Genomic DNA, 21,099 nt, shown 5'->3' on the forward strand with positions numbered 1-21,099 from the left:
TCAACGATTGCAATCCCGTCTCTGCAACAGTTATTGCAGGGGATCAGAGGTCTCTGAACTCTGGGAGAGGTGTACCATCTCATTTTCCCTGGTTTCCCCAGGACTGGGCACCTTGGGGACAAAACCACATCTGGGCACCAAAATTTCTTAGCCCCAAAGCTTGGGTCTGATGCCCTGGAGCAACAAACATCCCAAATAAACAAAGAAAGAAAAAAGTCTTTATTTTAAGAAGCTGGCTCCTGGGTCACCCACAACAAAGAGGAATGCTGTCTGATGATTATTTTTTATAAATAATATGAATACTCATTTTACCTGATTTTAAACTACACAGTATTTTGTCTTTCTGTTCAAATAACTGTCTCTCGATCTATATACAGTTTCCCTATGAGCACAAGTAAGTGTTTTGGAATTCCCATTCTTCATAATGTTATCCACAATTTGTTATGATCTATGTAGTCAAATACCTTTGCATACTCAATAAAGCACAGGTAAACATCTTTCTGGTATTCTCTGCTCTAAGTCAAATCCATCTGACATCAACAATGATACCATTTGTTCCATGTCTTTGGAACCTGACTTGAATTTCTAGCAGTTCCCTGTCAATGTGCCGTTGCAACTGTTTTTCAATTTATTTTCAGCAAAATTCTGCTCGTATGTGATAGCAGAGATATATTGTTAGATCATTTACTCATCCTAGTGGATTATATTTCTTTGGAATGAGCACAGGTATAAATATCTTCCAGTCAGCTGTTTAGGTAGGTAGTTGTCTTCCAAATTTCTTGGCATAGACAAGCAGCTCCTTCCAATGTTAGACTAGTTTTTTTGAAATATCTCAATTATTATTCCATCAATTCCTGGTGTCTTTTTTTTTTTTTTTTTGGCCAATTCTTTTGGTGCAGGTTAGACTTCATTAAGTACCATTAGCTCTTGATGATATCCTACCTCAAGAAATGAGTGACCATTGACCAATTATTTTTGGTATAGTGACTCTGTTACTGGGAATGCTAGCCACACCTCTGCCCTTCAAGACAGGGGTCTTGCCTTCAACTGATTAAGAGAAGTCAGGTGAGGCTGGGTTTCCATATGAGCAAATATTTATTGTAGGAAAGAGACTTACACACAGAGACAAGGAGGGCTTAATGCAATGCTTCATCCCTGTCTCCCTGAACAAAGACTTTGCTGGGGTTTAAAATTGGAGGTTAGGGAAAATGCATCATGTTTATTCATAAGGATAAGCAGGGGTTTCCAGGAAATGATCCATTTAGGATGGACCATGCTAACTGGGTTTGTAAGCAGCATTTCTTCAAGATGAATTCCACCCCAAAGGCCTCTGGTTGTTGCTGTTGTTGTTGTTGTTGTTGTTAAGTGCCGTCGAGTCTGTTCCAACCTATAGTAACCCTGTATAGGGTTTCCAAGGAGCAGTTGGTGAGCTTGAACCACCAACCTTGAAGTTCAAGTAGCTTTGTCATCTGACACATTAACTCACAGCACCACACCAGGACTCCTAAAAGGTCTCTGGTAGAAGCAGACAAACTGGTGAATTGAGGAGTACACAGCAGGTACTTGTGGGGTTAAGTGCTCATGGGTGAAATCTGCCACTTTGGGGTTCAGCTCCTTTCTCGTGAATTTTGTTAAAGACACAAAAGGTAAAAGTACTCATTTGAGATGTTGATTTTTATTCCCTAAATTCATGATACCTGTGTCAGTAGATGCTTGCAAAGGTAAGAAATGCAGACCTGAAGATCAGGTGCATTTTCTAGGGAACTTTCCACTCCTGGGTCAGCATTTGCAAACCTCATGTTCTTCCCAGCAACCACTCTAGCAGGGGATGAGAAATGTGAGCTATGAGAAAACAGTTATCTCTTTGCAAAATATCACCAGCAGAACGAGGCACGTCAAGTCCAGCTGACATTTCTGTTTTATTGAAGAGATCCAAACAAACGATTGGGAGAGGCTGTAGCCTGTATTAGAGCAGTGTTAATTGCACTCAGGGCTTTGCTTAGTGAAATGGCAAAGATTACTGGGGCTTAAGCCACTCCTTGAGTCATCCTTGAGCTAAAGAGCTTCACCATTTGTCAGCCAGTTACATCCAGTCCTAGACTATTTCCCTCTGTACAAGGTTGTGCATGAGCTTGTAGGGATGATTCTAGAGTTGAAAAAGCAGGAAAGATGTGGATCCGGATCCCTTATCTGTCACTTGTGGCTGTGCTCCCTCCCAGAGCTGTCCCTTTAAAAACATAGATGAGTCCTGTCTATTTTGCTGATTGTGATGAAAATTTGAGATAACATATGCAAATATATGGGAGCTTGAAAAATCATCTCTTAAAAGACATGACAAAAGATAGTGGATAGAACAGCTGGCTTGAGCATTACCGGTTTTGAATTGGAAAATTAACAGAGACCTTACTTTGACTTTAAGGTTTTGCTTATCCACAAAATCAAGTATTAGTCATAAAAAAAATTTTAATGCGGGACCTTATCCAGAGAAGCAGAGACACCAGAGATGGAGGCAGAGATGGGGGCATGGAGAGAGGGAGCAGCTGAGGACTCTAGGTTCATGGAAAGAGAGGGACTGACAGCTGGCCACTAGGAGGCTGACTTGAAGAATGTGCCCTTTGGTGATTTGAATTATTATATGTGCCTGAGTGTTTAAAAAAAAAAAAGCTAAAATGAATAGAGAAAAAATACCATTAATTGATGGTACATTGTAATGAAACAAAGTATATGATTTGTTGAATGTAAAACTGATGATCTGCCCTGTAAACTTTGACTCAATTTACAATAAAAACTTAAAAAGAAAAAAAAAAGTTTTATCCAGACGGCAAAGAGCTTGCCAGCAACTACTCTATAACAATGTTTGTACTTGTTTCACCCTGCTACAAAAGGATAGTTGCCAAACCTTTTCCTCTTAATTTAAATCTCAAAAAAACCTCATGCCTTCGGGTGAATGAAAAGCCAAATTACTAGTGGCTAGCAGAGTAGTAACGAAACAGGCTGCTAATCTCCCTGTCAGCAGTTCGAAACTACCAGCTGCTCTGCGGGAGAAAGATGAGGCTTTCTGCTCCCATAAAGATTTACAGCCTCAAAAACCCTGTACAGGGTAACTATGAGTCGGAACCGACTCCATGGCACATAACAACAACAGCATAGTGGTTAGGAATCGGGTTGCGAACTGCAAGGTCAGCAGTTTGAAACTACCAGCTGTTTCGCGGGAGAATGATGTGTTCTGCTCCTGTAAAGATTTACAGCCTCAGAAACCCTGTACAGGGTCACTATGAGTCAGAACCAACTCCACGGCACACAGCCACCACCACCACCAGGTCAGAAATGTGGCACTGTATGATAAGCATTGAACTGGTGAATGCAAAGTTACCAGTTTAAACCCACAAGCTGCTCTCAGAAACCCTATACAGAGTCACTAGGAGTCAGAACTGATGCAACAGCAAACAGCAGCCACATGCCAGAAGGAATCTGGTATTGATGGATCTCAGTAAAGGGGGAAGACAGATTAATCAATCACTTTAAGATTAACCAATGAGTGATCTTCTCTATTTGCTTTTTCTGGACTCAAAATGGCTTCCCTATTTGCATATAAAATAACTGATCCGAATAAACCTGTGATTCAAATTTTGGTGAGTGTTGACTATTTTAACACCAACTTTGTGTTCAATAGTTATTTCCTAGCCGTATTTGTGCTAAGCAACCTTCAATGCAGAATTCAGATACATATTCATATAATAGAGTTTACTTCTTAAAACATACACAATATTTGAGTGACTATGTCACTGACTTCGTTAGTAGTAACTCTTTCTGTTCGTGTTTGCATGTTACCTGTGACCTTTTAAACTCACAGGCACTTGGTATGTGTAAATAGAGTATTCTGGAAATGAAGGCTTAACTCCTCATCAAAGTTGTGACATGAGTCTGGAATCCATGCTGGGTTTTAAGAAGTGCCTTTCCTAACAGCAGTTCCTTTAACCATGATGTTGACCTAACCATAAGCTTAAAAGAACACTTTCCTTTTCTCTGAGGTCTGGCAAGTGTAGGGTAGCATATCACAATCTATTCCCAAAGGGTCTTGACTTATAGCATTATCAATAAATCTTTATAATGGAGCCCCAAAAGAGACAAGTGAAAAAGCAGTTTTACTGAGAGGTTACCAGAAAAACCTGTTCTTCCACCATCTGGTGCCTGTCCTGAAATGTTTCACCACATAGGTGGGTCTGTTACCCACCTATCCCTGCTAAACCCCCACTTTAGATATCCCGCCTTTGAATCACCTGATTCTTCCAGCCAATTACAATTTTGCAACCTTTAGTTCTCCTCTAACTGAACACAACTGTGTTTTCTTCATTGTCTGAAGGAGTGGCCAGTTTTGCTCTGAATTTGGACAGTTTCTCATCTGGACCGTCTCTTGTTTCCACTTCTGTTGTTTTACTTTCAGCAGACTCCAGATGTTGCACAGTGGAAAAATGAAGGCAGGACCAAAATGTCAGCTCTTTGCTTAAACCTCCTTTCTCCATGAGGTCTTCCCTGACTTGCTTCTTCACTAGTTTTCTATATAGTCCTGGTGTGGTGCTATAGGATAAGCACTGGACTAGCACTGCTAATCACAAGGTTGATGATTCAAACCCACCAACTGCTCCTCGGAAACCCTACACAGGGACACTTGAAGGCAAAACCGACTTGATGGCACTTAACAAGTTTTCCTCACACTGTCTGGGCACTCTGGATGCTACCTCCTCTGCTTTATTTTGTGGGTTTGGTTTTGTTTTTTCTGTTTTACATAGAACCCCACCTTCTAGCATACCAGGCCATTGGTCGACTCACTATGTTTATTGTTTATTGTCTGCCTCCTCTTGGTAGAATATAAACTCCATCATGGCAAAGATATCTGTCTGTTTTGTTCACTGATTTCAAAAAAGTTTGTGGAAAAATGAAATTAAAAGATAATAGAATTTCTCCATGAACACTTTGAAGTCCCCTTTGTATTTCCCAGGTAGCTAGGATACTGACTGGCACATGGTAAGATTTCAAATAATATGTGTTGCATGAATGAATGAATAAGTTTCTGGGTCCACCACCACTTCATCAACCAACTTCACCTTTAAAATCATCTTTGATAATGAGCCCTGATGTGTCACTGTAGGATAAGATTTGGACTGCTAACTGCAAGGTCTGTGGTTCAAAACCACCAGCTGCCTTCAAAAACCATGTACAGGGTCGCTATTAGTCAGAAGCCACTCAACAGCACACAACAACAACAATGGATTGTGTGCATAGTGTTCATAAGATCCCATTTGAAGCAAAGTCAACACCTAACACGTTCTGCTGGAAACCACCACCCTGGTTCTGACTTCCCTGTTCACAACAGATGGGGGAGCCTGAAGAAACCCTGGTAGCACTGTAAGATAAGCACTGGACTGCTAGCCTCAAGGTAGGTAGTTCAAACTCACCAGCCACCCTAAGAGAGAGAGATGTGGCTTTCTGCTTCCATACAGATTTACAGCCTCAGACACCTACAGGGTCACTAGGAGGAGTTGGAATGGAGTCCTTGGTAATGGATGTGGTTTGGGATTTTGGAGGGAGCCTGGGCCTAGAGGAGTCACCCATCTGATTAGACAAGAACCAGCAGAGGACTCATGTCTTCCGATTCACACCCTTACTCCTCAGTTTCACATGTATCCTTAGCACCTAAGTTCCTTTTCCTACTTCCGCCTTAAATTTTTTACACCTGCTTTTAATGAAGAAGCTTTCACAATTAGGCTAATGAAGACTTTCACGGCCCAGAAATAGTAACAGGAAGGAGCTGTTCTCAGAAAAGCCCCTTTCTGTGTTTGAAGCTCTGATTACCACTAGTGACAGGTTTGTACATATGTGATAAGCTGGCTTTTCTATTTCCAGCTCAACCCCCCTAGGTGTGATTAGGGTTATTGATGCTGTTATTACTAGTAATTAGCTCTTATCTTCTCTGGCCACCCCCCTCTCCCCCACCAGCAATGCCCAGTTCCTAGAAATTTTGCAAGCATATTTCACATATGCAAGGTGAAAGAAGTGGTAAACATCACCACCTGCTTGGTAGTTTCCTCCCAGCAGGTTTTTTTTTTTTTTGTCTCTCCTCTCTTTTTCTTTTTTCCTTTGTGGTATCTTATCAGAGGTGCATATTAAGATCTGGCACATGTCCTGGGCACCGTTGAAGAGGGTGCCACAAAGCAGATTATTCGCCATTACAATTTTCACTGTCAACAGTGAGAGACCATTCGGCAATTTAAAATGATTCGACATAGGTGCTTTATTTTGCAGACACACCTCTGTATTTTATGTGGCAAACAGTTGGCAGATCATCTAGTCAGAACTACAGACACACTTTATAGACTTTGACCTGTTTCTAGGTTTAAATAAATAAGAAAAAGAAAAACAATGGGGGGTGGGGGCTTCATAAAGATATAATAGATGCTCATCTCCAGGAAGGAAAAAGAAATTGTGTACTAATTAGGGGCGTGGAGCACTCACTGGTGGCACTATAGGATAAGCACTAAACTGCTATCCACAAGGTTGATAGTTCAAACCTACCAGTTGCTCCATGGAGAAAGGTAAGGCTTTCAGCTCCTGTAAAGTGTTAACAGCTTCGGAAACTCTTACAGGGCCCCTATGAGTCAGAACTGACTCAATGGCACTCACAACCACAATTGAGGCATGCAAAAGCTGGACAGTGAATAAGGAAGACTGTAGAAGAATTGATACTTTCGAGTTACAGTGTTGGAGGAGAATATTGAAAGTGCCATGGGCTGCCAAAAGAACCAACAGATCTGTGTTGGAAGAAGTATACAGCCAAAGTGCAACTTGGAGGCCAGGATGGCCAAACTTCGTCTGTCATACGTTGGACATATTGTCAGGAAGGACCAGTCCCTGGAGAAGGATATCATGTTTGATAAGGTGGAGGGTCAGAGAAAAAGAGGAAGACCCCCAGTGAGATGGATTGGCAAAGTGGCAGCATCAATGGGCTCAAGTGTGGCAACAATTATGAGGTTGGCCCAGGACCGGGCAGTGTTTTGTTCTGTTGTGCTATCAGTTGGTACCAACTCAATGGCACCTACCAACAACAACAAGGGTTAGAGTTAGGGTTAACAATGGTCTCTAAGTGTGTTTGCCTGTGTGCATTTATCACTACTTTTTTTGCTGTGTGAGATTTTTTTTTTTTTAATTTTTATTGTAAATTGAGTGAAGGTTTACAGAGGGATGATGAGTTTTACACTCAACAAATCATTTACTTAGCTTCATTACAATGTAATGTAATTACATTACAATGTAATCCCCTCCATGTACCATCAATTAACTATTTATTTCTAGTCACTTTAACTCTTAATTCCTCCCCGCGTCTTCAACTACCTTCACCTTCCCTCTGATAAAACTCCCTTTTGTTGTATATTGCCTGCCCCGTCACCCATATTAACATGTGTCTATCCTCTAGCCCATGAATAATTCCCCCTTCTCTCCCACCCCTGGTAACCATCATAGAATGTTCCTTTGATCAAGAAAACCTTTTATGAACTTTTTACAAATGGTCTCATATAATACTTGTTCTTCTGTGATTAACTAATTTCACTCAGCTTAATGTCCTCCAGGTTCATCCATGTTATGAAGTGTTTCACAGATTCATCATTATTCTTTAATGTTGTGTAGTATTCCACTGTGTGTACGTAACAAAGTTTGTTTAACCATTTTTCTGTTGATGGGCATTTAGGCTGTCTCCATTTTTTTGTTATTGTGAATAGTGTTACAAGGAACATCAGTGTATATATTTCATGTCATGGTTCTTATTTCTTGAAGATGTATACCAAGTAGAGGGATAACTGGATCATATGGTATTTCTATTTCCAACTTTTTGAGAAAACGTCATACAAATTTCCAGAGGTTGCACCAACAGTGTAGGACGGTCTCAGGGTCTACACACACACAAACATTTGGTGTTTTCTGTTTTTTGAAACATTGCTATTAATGCTGGAGTAAGATGATATCTCATTGTTGTTTTGATTTGCATGTAGACACTTAACAACAACAACAACAATGGCTAATAGTCATGAGCATTTCTTCATATGTTTGTGAATGTATTCTTTGGTGATGTGTCTGTTCATATCTTCTGCCCATGTTTTAATTGGATTTTTTTGTCTTTTGTTAAGGTGTTGAATTACTCAATAAATGATAGAGAATAGTCCTTTGTCTAATATGTCATTGCCAAAAATATTTTCCCAGTCTGTGGGTTCTATTTTTACTCTTGGTGCAGGCCTTCTTCAAGTGCATATCCCCCCTAGAACCCTTTATGAGATGTTGGTGTTTAGGAATGAGTAGTTTCACATCATGGAACCACATTACAATGGTTGTGACATGGAAAAGAACTAGTCCTCCTTCATAACCAAGTGGTCGGGGCGTTGGCTGTGGCCTGCTTCCACAGGTTTGGCAGGCGTACCTGAGCTACCTTGGTCAGAAGGCTATCTACTTCTTTGAGTCTGTTCTCCCTGACACGTCTCACATCCTATGACTTACTGTAGTTCAATTTACTTTCTTGACTTTTTAAGCCCATTTACTGTCTGTTTCAACCCTCAGTTAGAAGGAAAGCCCCAGAAGAGCAGGGACTTCATCTGTCTTGGTCCCTGCTGTATCTCAGTGCATGGAAGAGGAGTGCCATGGTTTCAGTAAGTGCTTCATTTACCCAATAGTTGATGAGCTTGTACCTCATCTAGAATTATGAATCTCTTGCTTGGTTACCTCACCATTCTTGAAGTATTGGCTGTCAGTATTCCTGACCCCATGTAAGCAAAGTCCCTGCAGCAAATTATTTTTGTTTAAAACTACGCGGCGTGGTTTCTGTTTTTTGGACTGGACCTTGTTGAAGGATGATGAGAAGAATGTATCACCTACTATCTGAAATAATGGGTTGGGAAAATGGCTTTCACTGAACTACTAAACTAAAGGATGCCAGGTGTGATGCTGTAGGTTAATACACTGGACTGTAAGATATGTTTGAACCTCAGGGTTGGCAGCAGCCACTCTTCCTATACAGGGTTGCTATGAGTAGGAACTGACTCGACGACACTTAACAACTACTAACCTAAAGGAGTCCTGGTGCGGTGCTGTAGGAGAAAACACTGGGCTGCTAACCATAAGGTTGGTGGTTCAAACCCATCAGCTGCTCCTTGGAAACCCTACACAGGGTTGCTATGAGTTGGAACCAATTTGATGGCACTTAACAACAATAAGTAACCTAAAGGTTGACAGCTTGAAACTATCAGCTTCATCATGGAAGAAAGGCCTACAGTCTGCTTCCATAAAAGTACAGCCAAGAAAATGCCACGGAGCAGCTCTACTCGTAACATAGGATCACCAAGAGTTGGAATGACTCTCCTGCTAGGCTGTGTTGCTAAGTGACATCCATTTGGACAACCTGCATAGGGTTTACAAGGAGCAGCTGGTGGGTTCAAACTGCTAGCCTATCCTACATTACCACACCAGGACTAGTATACTGATGATGTAAGGCTCTCTGAGCACAGCAGTTGGCTACTATTATATAATGGCTTGGGGAAACAAGCTCAGGGCTCTGAGAACCTTTAGAAGAGAAAGGGGGTTCACTGTGAGTTGTAATCAACTCAACAAGCAAGGGTTTCACATCACCAGTATATGCTTGGTTGCTCCCCTGAGACTATTCCTGCCTTGTTGGCACCCAGAGGCAGGTTTATGGAGGTGAGTCTATCCCTGGACAGCTGACTTTCAGAAACCAGAGCTGACACTAACTGGTTGGCTAGAGAAAGTGTATTCACTGAGGTGAGTTCTTATTGATCTTCTGAACAGGTTTTAAACCAGTTTGTGTGGCTTCTTATTACCATGGTTACAAAACAATCATAGCTTTTTCCTAAGCTTGTGGGAACGCCTTCCTTTCTTTGCTGAGCCCTGATACACTTTTCCGGTGGCATTATAGGATAAGCACTGGATTGCTAATCACAAGGTTGGCAGTTCAAAGTCACCAGCCGCTTCTCAGAAACCCCATACAGGGTCACTATGATTCAGAACCAACTTGTTGGTACTTAACAACAAGTCTAACCTCTAAGGTCTAGTTCCAACTCTTCCCCTGATTGACTCTGTGACATTTCTTAACTAGTTAGTTTACTGACCTTCAGTTTACCCATCTGTAAACTTGGACCTCATGGCAGTGGTGATGTGCTGTGGAGTCAGTTCCGACTCATAGTGACCCTGTACAGGGTTTCTGAGGCTGTAAATCTTTACAGGAGCAGAAAGCCTCATCTTTCTTCCATGGAACAGCTAGTAGTTTCTAACTGCTGACGTTGAGGTTCATAGCCCGAATCGTAACCACTACGCTACCAGAGCTCCCTTCTTGGCAAATCTGCTGCAAAAGACCTCTTTAAAGTGCTCAAGATTAAGATATCAGTTTGAGGACTAAGGATGGCCTGACACATGCCATGGTATTTTCATTCACCTCATAAGCATGTAAGGAGCTCTGATAGCATAGTGGTTACGAATCGGGTTGCTAACCTCAAGGTTGGCAGTTCGATACTACCAGCCATTCCGCAGGAGAAAGATGAGGCTTTCTGCTCCCATAAAGATTTACAGCCTCGGAAACCCTATGCAGGGTCACTATGAGTCGGAACTGACTCCATGGTACTTAATAACAACAACATAAGTATGTGAAAGTTGGACAGTGAATAATGAAGACCATAGAAGTGTCAATGCATTTGAATTATGGTGTTAGAGGAAAAATATTGAAAGTACCGTGAAGTTCCAGAAGAACAAACAAATGTGTGTTGCACAAAGGACTGTCTGAATGCTTCTTAGAAGTTAAGATGCTGAGACTTTGTCTCCCATACTTTTGACATGTTATCAGAAGGGATTAGTCCGTGGAGAAGAACATTAAACTTAGTAAGGTGCAGGGTCATCAAGAAAGAGGAAGGCCCCAACAAGGTGGATTTATATAAAGACAACAGAGTGGACTCAAACGTAACAATTGTGCAGGTCTGGGCGGTGTTTCATTCTGTTGTGCATAGGGTCCCTATGAGTCGAAACTAACTCGATGGTACCTGACAACAACAGGATTATCGTGAAGGTTAAATGTTATTGTTAAGTGCCATCAAGTTGGTTCTGACCCATAGCGACCCTGTATAGGGTTTCCGAAGAGCAGCTGGTGAGCTGAACATCACCGAATTTATGGTTCAAATGACTTCGCAGTCCAGCGCATTAACCCACAGCGCCACACAAAAACTCTGAATTATAAAATATTCTAAAAACATAAAGCTCATTTGAAATAATCTCATAAATTGACCATCAATGCCCAAAGTGCTATATAATTATAATTTATTTCTGATCTTATAAAACATCTATACTATTATCATCATGTTCTTTAAGACCCAGCTTAAGTGTTCTTTCTTCCAAGAAAACATTCTTGACTACTCAACTTTTTACTGATCTTCCTGGAGTCTAAATTTTGACATTTATCCTTCAAATTAGGCTTTGTAATTATTCCATTGACTTACTGTGATTCCTGGTAACCTGTCTTATCTCTCCAACCAGATCCAAAGTTCCCCGGGGCAAGAATCTTGCCTTTGTTCTTTGTTGTTGTTGTTAAGTGCTGTGAAGTCAGTTCCAACTCATAGCCACCCTCTACATACGGTTTCCAAAAAGCAGTTGGTGGGTTTGAACTGCAGACCTTGTGGTTCACAGTCCAGTGCTGATCCTACAGTGGCATACATAAGTCAGCTTATGTAAACCAGAAATCAGCAGCTGACAAGGCTATTCCAAATCATGACAACCCCATGTGTGTCAGAGTAGAACTGGGCTCCGTAGGATTTTCAGTGCCTGGTTTTTCAGGACTAGACACTGGGTCTTTCTCCCCAGGTTCAAGCCTCCAACCTTTTGGCTGCTCCTGTTTCCAAGAAGCAACTGGTATCTTAAGACCACCAGCCTTGGGGTTTGAAGTCCAATGCTGATCCTACACCAGGAGTCCTATATATAGCTAATATATATTTTGTATTATAATATTAAATGCAAATATATTAAAATATTACATACCATAGCTAATCAGTGATAAGGAGCTCTGGTAGCATGGTGGTTACAAGTTGGGCTGCTCACCTCAAGGTCAGCAGTTTTGAAACTACCAGCCGTTCTGAGGGAGAAAGATGAGGCTTTCTGCTCCTATAAAGATTTATAGCCTCGGAAACCCTACTCAGGTCAGAATCAACTTCACAGCACACCACCACCACCAATCAGTGACAGCATACCTCTGCCCCTTTCCAAACCCACTAGAGTGCTCCGAGCAGCCACTGTAAGTTCAGTGGCATCTATACTTGAAATAGAATCTACTTCCTGTCCTGGATCTTCCCCAAGTCTCTGATTTTCCAAATGAAGAAATTAAGACCCAAAGAGGGAGGGACTTGCACACAAAGTACAAAGCCGGACCTATTCCTTGACATTACTAAATATGTTTTATAGTCAGTATCCCCAAGAGTGACCGGCACCCTTGCTGACCTCATACTGGACACTCAGGGATTGGGAAAGCATCAGACTTTCACAACACTGTTGACATTGTAATTAATATTGTTGAGTTTGCCTGCCATGGTGGTTTAATTCATGGTTTTGAATTATATGACATTTCGATTGTAATTTGTGGTTATCAAACTCTTTCCCTCTATAAGAAGGTCCATGAAGGGGATCCCAATCTGATAAAGTATATGAGCACCTCACTGCTGGTTTAAGTATGTGCTAGTCACACAAATGGAAAGAGCCAATAATTGCAAAAAACCTTCCGGGGTAAATATGCTAATAGGAAGAATAGACATATTAATCACATTTATAATGAAAGTTAGATTTTAAAAGCATAAATTGAAAACATATTTGGATAAAATTAATACATTCTCTTCCCAATGATTTCAGTCTGAGTTTGAGGCTCCCGAAGATAGGGACCCTCACTCAGTAGACCAAACCACCAAATCCTTGTGGAAAGAGTCTTTAATATCCGTTAGTAGCACTGGACCGCCTGGTCAGTTTGAACCACAAGGCTAGTGGTTCACACCCACAAGCCACTCCTCAGAAGCCCTATACAGGGTGCTATGAATCAGAACCGACTCAGTAGTATTTAACAACAACAACAATAAATATATAATAGGAGCCCTCATAACTCAAGGGTTGTATATTGAGTTGCTTACCACAAGGTTGGTATGTCCCACCAGCCACTCCAAGAGAGAAAGATGAGGTCTTTTACTGCTCTTAAGATTTACAGTCGCAGAGATCCTATGGGGCAGTTCTGCTCTGTCCTGAAGTGTTGCTATGAGTCAGAATTGGCTGGGTGGCAGTGGAGTGCAGAGAATCTGTAAAAAGGGGCTGCCAACCAAAAGGTCTGTGGATTGAAACAACCAGCTGCTTGGCTGGTAAGATGTGGCAGTCTGTTTCCATAAAGATTTAGTCTCACAAACCCTATGGAGCACTTTGACTCTGTCCTACAGACTCAGTGTAAGCTGAAATCAACTCGACGGCAGTTAGCTTTTGGGTTTAATACGTAACAGTAAAAGTTGCTATCTAACAGAGCATTTATCCTCATTCCTTATATTTGCTAGGCTTGTCCTGGTGTGGTGCTATGGATTAATGTATCAGACTGCAAAGCCATTTGAACTGCAAGGTTGGTGGTTCAAGCTCACCAGCTGCTCCTCGGAAAACCTTAAAGGGTCGCTATGGGTTGGAATTGACTTGATGGTACTTTACAACAACAAATATGGGAATATAGTGGACACTGTGCCTTCTGCAAACATTCAGTTCTGTGTACTCATAAACCCATTGCATTTATAATTTTTCTCTCCTACTTTTCCCAGTTCACTTTGCAAAAGAAAATGGAACCAACCAGAAATGCAATTTATCAATATGTATTAAAAACCATAGTGATTTTATAACCTTTGATGCTGGAATCTCATCAATTAGAATTTATTCTAAGAAAAAAGTAAGTTGAGAAGAGTTTAATGGAAGTCCAACAACTGGGAAATAGTTATAAGAACATATTGGCTTCAAGAGATGCTAATAGCTAAGACTACAGCAGCGTGAACAATTCTTAATTGTAATCATACATTAAAAACGGAAAACAAAGTGGTATGTGCGTCTGTCTCCTGCTATTGTTGTTAAGTCGAGTCAGTTGTGACTCATAGCAACCCATATAGGGTTTTTGAGGAGTGACTGGTGGGTTTGAACAGGAAACTTTGTGGTTAACAGTTCAGTTATTTTCCTACGGTACCATGTCAGGATTCCTACTGTTAGAACTACATATATATATATATATACACACACTTATGGGCAAAGACAGGAAATTCATGGATAATTACAAAAATAATTTCAATTAAGAGTATAGGAAAAAAATAATTAATTAAATAAAAAAGAGTATAGACAAGTAGTTGTGTCTTGGTGGTACTTGTTTTTCAAAATGTTATTTAATGATGCAAAAAATTAATAGTATGCTGATGTAGCTAGTAGCATCCTAGTGGTGCAGTAGGTTAAGCATTGGGCTGCTAAATGCAAGGGCAGTGATCCAACCCTACCAGATGCTCCATGGGAGAAAGCTGTGGCTGTCTGATGTAGTAAAGACTTACAGCCTTAGGAGCCCTGAGGAGTATGTCTACTCTGTCCCATTGGACTGCCGTTCGTCCGAATGGACTCAATGGCTGTGGATTTGGTTTTGTTTGGGATGTAGCTAGTATCATAGACTAGGAAAAACAGACAGGGCATTAGACTGGGAGTCAGGAAATGCTACTAACTAGCAACGTGCTCCTGGAAAATCTTTTCAGTCTCTGAATCTCACTTTTCTATCTATAAAATGAGGGCATCAAACCAGTTATTGATAAGTTCACTTGTAGTTCTAGTACTGGTTAGACTTTCATTTTTATTTAAGTCAATATTGGAACGTGTTTACAATGTTTAAGGATGAAAATAGTTTTTCTATTTTTGGTAACTTCATCCAGAAAAGTTGTTCCTCAGGCCTTAGTCTCAAGCTTAGAGGTTTTTTATTTATATACATATATATCTCCTGTTGTGGCATTGTTGGTTAATTCTCTATAGACAATAAAGTCAATTTAAACCACAAGGTTGATAGTTGAAGCTCACCAGTTGCTCTCGGAAACCCTAAACAGGGCTGCTATGGGTCAGAACAGACTCTAACAGCACTTAACAACAACATCTTGGTTTTTAGCTTTTTATTGGGAATTGAGTGAAGGTTTACAGAGAAGATCATCAGTTTTACAGTCAACAAATCCTACACTTGGTTTCATCTCAATGATTGCAATCCCCTTCCTGCAACAACAGTCATCCCACTTCCTCCCTGTGCTTCCTGGTTCCATCCTAAACTCCTTCCGTTGTGACTGTGCTGTATGGACACGGTTGCTGTCTTCTATTGGGTGAGGCAAGAAGAGAAAACGCAGACAGACACAAGCGAGAAGCAAACAACAGGGACAAGCAAACAACAGTGACAAAAATATAGTAAAGAAGAAGAAGGAAAAAAACCATCACAGGCAACAGCTAGAAAAGGGATACAAAAAGCAAAGAGAGGAAATAAAAAATTAATAATAATAAGATAAAGAAGTAAGCACAATAAGGGAGAGGAATGAGTAAAGGGAAAGAGACCAGAAAATAATAAAGAAAAAGAAAGAAGCAGCAGTAGTAGGGAAAGAGAAGCAGGAGGAAGAAGGGAACATGAAACACAGATAGAAAGGATAGAAATCAAGGGTGAGGAAGAAGAGGAAGAACAAACAAAAACAATGAAAGGAAAAAAACCAGGGCAGGGGCCAGACCCAAAGAGGAGAAATTTCTGGGGTTTCCTGCCAGCCAAGGTCCTCATATTGTGGGTGGGCAAGGGATGAGATGGTAACACTATTAACCCTAAATAAAGTTCCCATAGGCCTAGCTGGAATCTGTTCTGGGCGCCCAATCTAAAAGTAGTTCATGCAGATCCTAAAACATCTGGGGGCGGGGGGGCGCGGAGGGAAGAGAGTCAGAGTGTTTCTTTCCCAAAGGGGAACTGAGAATGAGGAATCCTGCTATTCTGCTAATCCAGAGCTAGTAAGAACCAGCTCTGCAGATTTGGAGCTGGGCCCTCCCAAACAGGGTTAACATGGATAGCTCCCAACTCCTTTAATGGGGCCCTTAGCTGCAGCACTCAGCCCTGTGTAGGAACTACTGTCAGGAAAGCTGGAGCTAAGCTGGAGGTGTATGCAGGTGGGGGTTGACCATGCCTCTAGTAGCCAAGGGAGTGTGGGGAACACAACAAATCTTGCACCTTGATCTCCATGAACCACGGGTATGTGTCTGCAATGACAATATGTTTTCTTGTCTCTGAATCTGCTTACAAAAACTTAAGATGGCTGCAATGCATCTGGTCAGCCGGCACAAGTCACCAGAATCTTATTTTTGCTATGTCTGTTCATCTTTCTCTCCTAGTGCATTCAATACATTTCTCTATCCCTTTATCTGAAGTTTAGGGTTCCAGGACGATCAATGGTGTCTATTTCATTTGGTTTTCCATATCTTTATTGTAGAAGGTCCATACAGCTTTTCTGCCTAGTCTGCTGTCTTGCCACCTCCTCAGGCATTTTTTCTTGAACATAAGACTTTGATTTGCTCACTTTTCAGATAAACTCACTGTGGTGCCTTAAATTTACTTAATATGGCCTTTCTATCCAAAGTCTTAATTCACACCAAGTGATTGGGTGGGACCATGTAAATAAGGTATATAGGACTCTACGACTGGAATTGGTTAGATTTAAAAGGAGCTATTTCAGAAGCAGAGATGGAAGATCCCAGGACCATCAAGAAGGAAGAGCATGAGTGGAGCTTGCTATGGTAAAAGCCAATGGCAAGAGGGGACAGTAGAGATAACAGCAGAGGAGGTAGCATGGAGACACGGAACAGTTTCCAGCCCTAGGCCTATGGACTGAGTAAAGCTGGGTGCCTACAGGCAGGAGACTGGCTTGCAGAATGTGCCCATTATTCACAGTCTGGTTAAAAGAGCTTTGTATCACTTGCCTGAGCAAGGCAGAGGCCAAGGGGTCACATGGCAGAGAGATGGAAAACAAGAGTGAGGCTTGCCTGCAGTATGGCAGACAAGAGGCCTTCCTGACGGGAGAACTTCTGTGTCCTAAGTTGGTTTTGATCCTGAATTGTACCCTGCTCTCTTCCCTAATAAACCCCATAATTGTGAGAATTGTTATGAGTTCTGTGTGGCCATTGCAGTGTATTACTGAACCCAGACATGAAGCAGAGAGTGCTGTGGGAAGGATGGCTGGTGTCAGAAGAGGGTAAAGAAGGTTGTAGGGTGGAAGCATGTCTGACCTCAGCTTCATAGGAATCGGCCTAGGGCTTGAATTTGAGTTTGATTTTCTTTCCCCCTTGTGAAACTGGGGTAAGTCAGACATGACTCCCACACAGTTTTTGCACTCACATTTTCAATCTGTTGCTGAATGCATAATCAATCATATCCCCACCCCCCCCAAAAAAAAATGTCTTTAAGAGATGGAAAAACAATATTCTCCCAGGGCAACCTGATATAAATGAATACATGAAAGTTTGACAGCCGACATAAGATCAACTGCTTTCTTCTAAGTGTTGTAAGATAGTGTGTAATCTATATTTAGTTCTATGTGTTAAATCAGCACTGCAAAACTCCCAGCAGGTGGCAACAAATCACCAACAGAACCTTCCCTAAAGGTGTTGCCAATGGTTGTTGAGTACCTAAGAAGCAGAATACATTTTACTTATTTTGGCTCCAAAACACAATTGCTGTTCAAAGGCTGCCCTTCACACCTTTCTCAATGGAGCAAAGTTTAACTTACTTCTTGGATAGTTGAGGCCTGGCAGAGGTATTTAGTCACATACACATATGTCCAAATCCTTGCCTAACACTTACCTGCATCTCTGAACATCAGACTCTACTTGTAAAGTCCTTCCTCACAAGTCTGTGGCACAAAGAGATCTGATATTCAATGTGCCGAATACAGTATCTGGAACGCTGTTGTTGTTGTTAAGTGCCATAGAGTCGATTCCAACCCATAGTGACACTGTATAGGGTTTCCAAGGGGCAGCTGGTGAGCTTGAACCACCGACCTTGCAGTACAAAGGACTTTGCAGTCTGACACAATAACCCACCGCGCCACACCAGGACTCCATCTGGAAAACGGAAGGTGGTAAGTATTAAATAAAGATCAGAGTCCTCCTTTTTTTCTGAATCCCTCTTTTTAAGAATCATTGTCTATAATACTGTTGTCTGTAGTGCTTACTCAAACATGTTGCTATTGTTGTAAAGTGCCGTCAAGTTGGTTTCGACTCATAGCAACCCTGTATAGGGTTTCCAAGGAGTTTATCCTACAGCGTTACTCCAGGACTCCATGCAAAAATTTTATGAAATGATTGTTATAGGCCGTATTTTATTGTTTCTTAAATTGCTTATGTGAGTGTAACTTGTCTACCAAATCACTTGGATGTAGGCTCCCAACTGTATGACAAACACATATTGAACATGCTAGAAGCCTGAGGAAGACTATTAACATCATTCATTGTAGGAATCCTGGTGTAGAGCTGTAGGATAAGCTCAGGACCACAAGGTTGGCTTGAACCATAAGGTCAGTGATTACAGGCTTGGTTCTAGGGCTTTGACTATCTGATTAAGTGTCTTCTGTTACAAGTTAGAAAGTTGTCTCGGGACAATAGTCTTGGGACTTCCTCTAGTCTCTTTCTGACAATAAGTAGTTTTTTCTTTTTGTTTTGTTTTTTGCCTTTAAATTTTCCTACATTTTGTTACTTATTCTAACCAAGACTTTCCATTGTGGTTTTAGGTAGAGTGGTTACTAGTGGTAGCCAGACACCATTGTCCTTCTGGCCTCTGGTTAGAGCAGGCTGTGGTTCATGTGGCCTTTGGACAATTTACTGCCTTCAGTTTGCTTTTTTCTTTGAACTCCTATGTACCAAAAGGGAAGAGAACAATGGTTGCTTCTTAGATGACTCCTTATCAACTTTTAAGACCTCAAATGCTACTATAATCAATGTAGAACCGTATCTTTATGAACTGTGTTTTGCCAATTGACCCAGATGTCCTCTAAGGCTATGGTCCTTAGCCTTCAGGTCCAGGGGTTCAGTCCCAATGTCTAAGTAGTTTCTATAACTGTGCCCCCAATATGCACTATTAAATACCTGAGTATATGTCTAACATTTTCAAATTTAAGGGGCCTTCAAAAAGCTCATGGAAAAATTCCATTATATTTTCATTCTGTCTTTCCATAAACTCTTTGAAGCCCCCTCAGATGTATATAGAAACATACAGCACCATACCTATACATGTATGTGGGTGTACTTCTATATGACCTATTTAGAATAAACATTTATTGTGGATCTATTTACAAATTATTGTTAGTAATTATTGCTACTGCAATACAGTATAAGGGAGCTTCAAAAAGTTTATGGAAAAAATTAGAATCAAGAGATAATGGAATTTGGAGAACAAATAAGATGGTGGATCAGGTGGAAGTGCAGTGCAGAGCTCCATCAGCAATGACACAGAATACCAGACCAACCAGGCTCAGAAGATGGTGCCAGAACTCTGAATCACATATAAAGGAATTTTTAGAATGTTGGTAGGCTTACAGCTAGGGGAATTTGCAGCAGAAGCAAGAAAGTCATTGCTTCCTAATTCAAGACATGCAGCTACTCCCAGAGCTGCCATCTTGGGAGAAGCCATGCAGGGGAAGGATCAGAGCAGACACAGATGCCTGACAGAACTGCAGAGATAAAGGTGTGGACATTCTTTTTCTTTTCTTTTTGTATCTGTTCATTGGTCTCTTGCTGTCTGTGTACCTCCATTCTGGTGACTAGAAGGGGTGCCTGAGCAAGTGGACACCCCACCCCACACATGCACACAGATCTCTTCGAAATTTAAAGTGACAGTTTCCACTTAAAACCAAACAGCCACAGCTGGCCCTGAACTGTTTATCACTAGGAAAAAGGGCTGACTGGGGATTGTGGAGTGGGACAGGCAGACTAAAAAGGAAATAGGCTGAAAATTAAATCCTGGGTTATGTTACACCGATCAACAGTGGCATCTTTAAATTTCTCACGAAGAAGAGTGAAAAGGAAAGCCCATCTCCAGATCACATATACCTGGAGGCAATCAGAAAAAATTAAAAAATACCAAAATATACACCATCTAAGTATTAAGGCCACAAATAACTCCTGAATATGGCCAAAAAACAGAAACATAAGATGACCATATCAGCACATGTCCAGAAACAAGATAAAGTGACTGAGGCAAATGAGCTGGAAGTTTACCAACACTCCATACTGGAAGATGGGCAGGCTTTGGAAATGCCTGAGAAGGAATTCAGAAAAATCATTATAAAATGTATCAAAACACTATACAATGGAGTTGAGAAAAATAAGGAAGAAGTCAGGAAAGTGCTACAGGAACAATCAAATAAAATAGATACAGCATTGGAAACAATTCAAAACCTACAGAAAGAGGTCCAATTGATTAATAACAGACTATCAGAAATGGACAATACACCGAAAGGGCAAAGGAGTAGAACTGAAGAGATAGAAGCCAGAACTAGTGAGTTAGAGATAAATCTCTCAACACTACTAAGATAGAAGAGCATACACTAAAAAGAATAAAAAAATCTGAAGAAGGCCTAAGATTCATGTTGAACAACATGAAGTGGAATAACTTAAGAATTATTGGCATTCCGGAACAGGAAGAATCACACAAGTCCACAGAGAGATAGTTGAAGAGCTTCTGGAAGAAAATTTTCCTAACATCCTGAAAAGCGAAAAGATAAGCATTCAAGAAGTTCAACGAACCCCAGGAAGGATAGACCCTAAAAGACAGTCACTAAGACATATAATAATCAAGCTCTCCAAAATTAAAGATAAGGACAGAATCCTGAAAGCAACTAGGGAAAAAAGAATTGTAACATACAAAGGCAAGCAATTCAGATTAAGCTTGGATTTCTCAACAGAAACCATAAAGGCAAGAAGGCAATGGGGAGACATGTATGAAACCCTGAAAGAAAAAAACTGCCA

This window comes from Chrysochloris asiatica, unplaced genomic scaffold, assembly GCF_000296735.1.
Source record: "Chrysochloris asiatica unplaced genomic scaffold, ChrAsi1.0 scaffold00004, whole genome shotgun sequence".
Classification (NCBI taxonomy): domain Eukaryota; kingdom Metazoa; phylum Chordata; class Mammalia; order Afrosoricida; family Chrysochloridae; genus Chrysochloris; species Chrysochloris asiatica.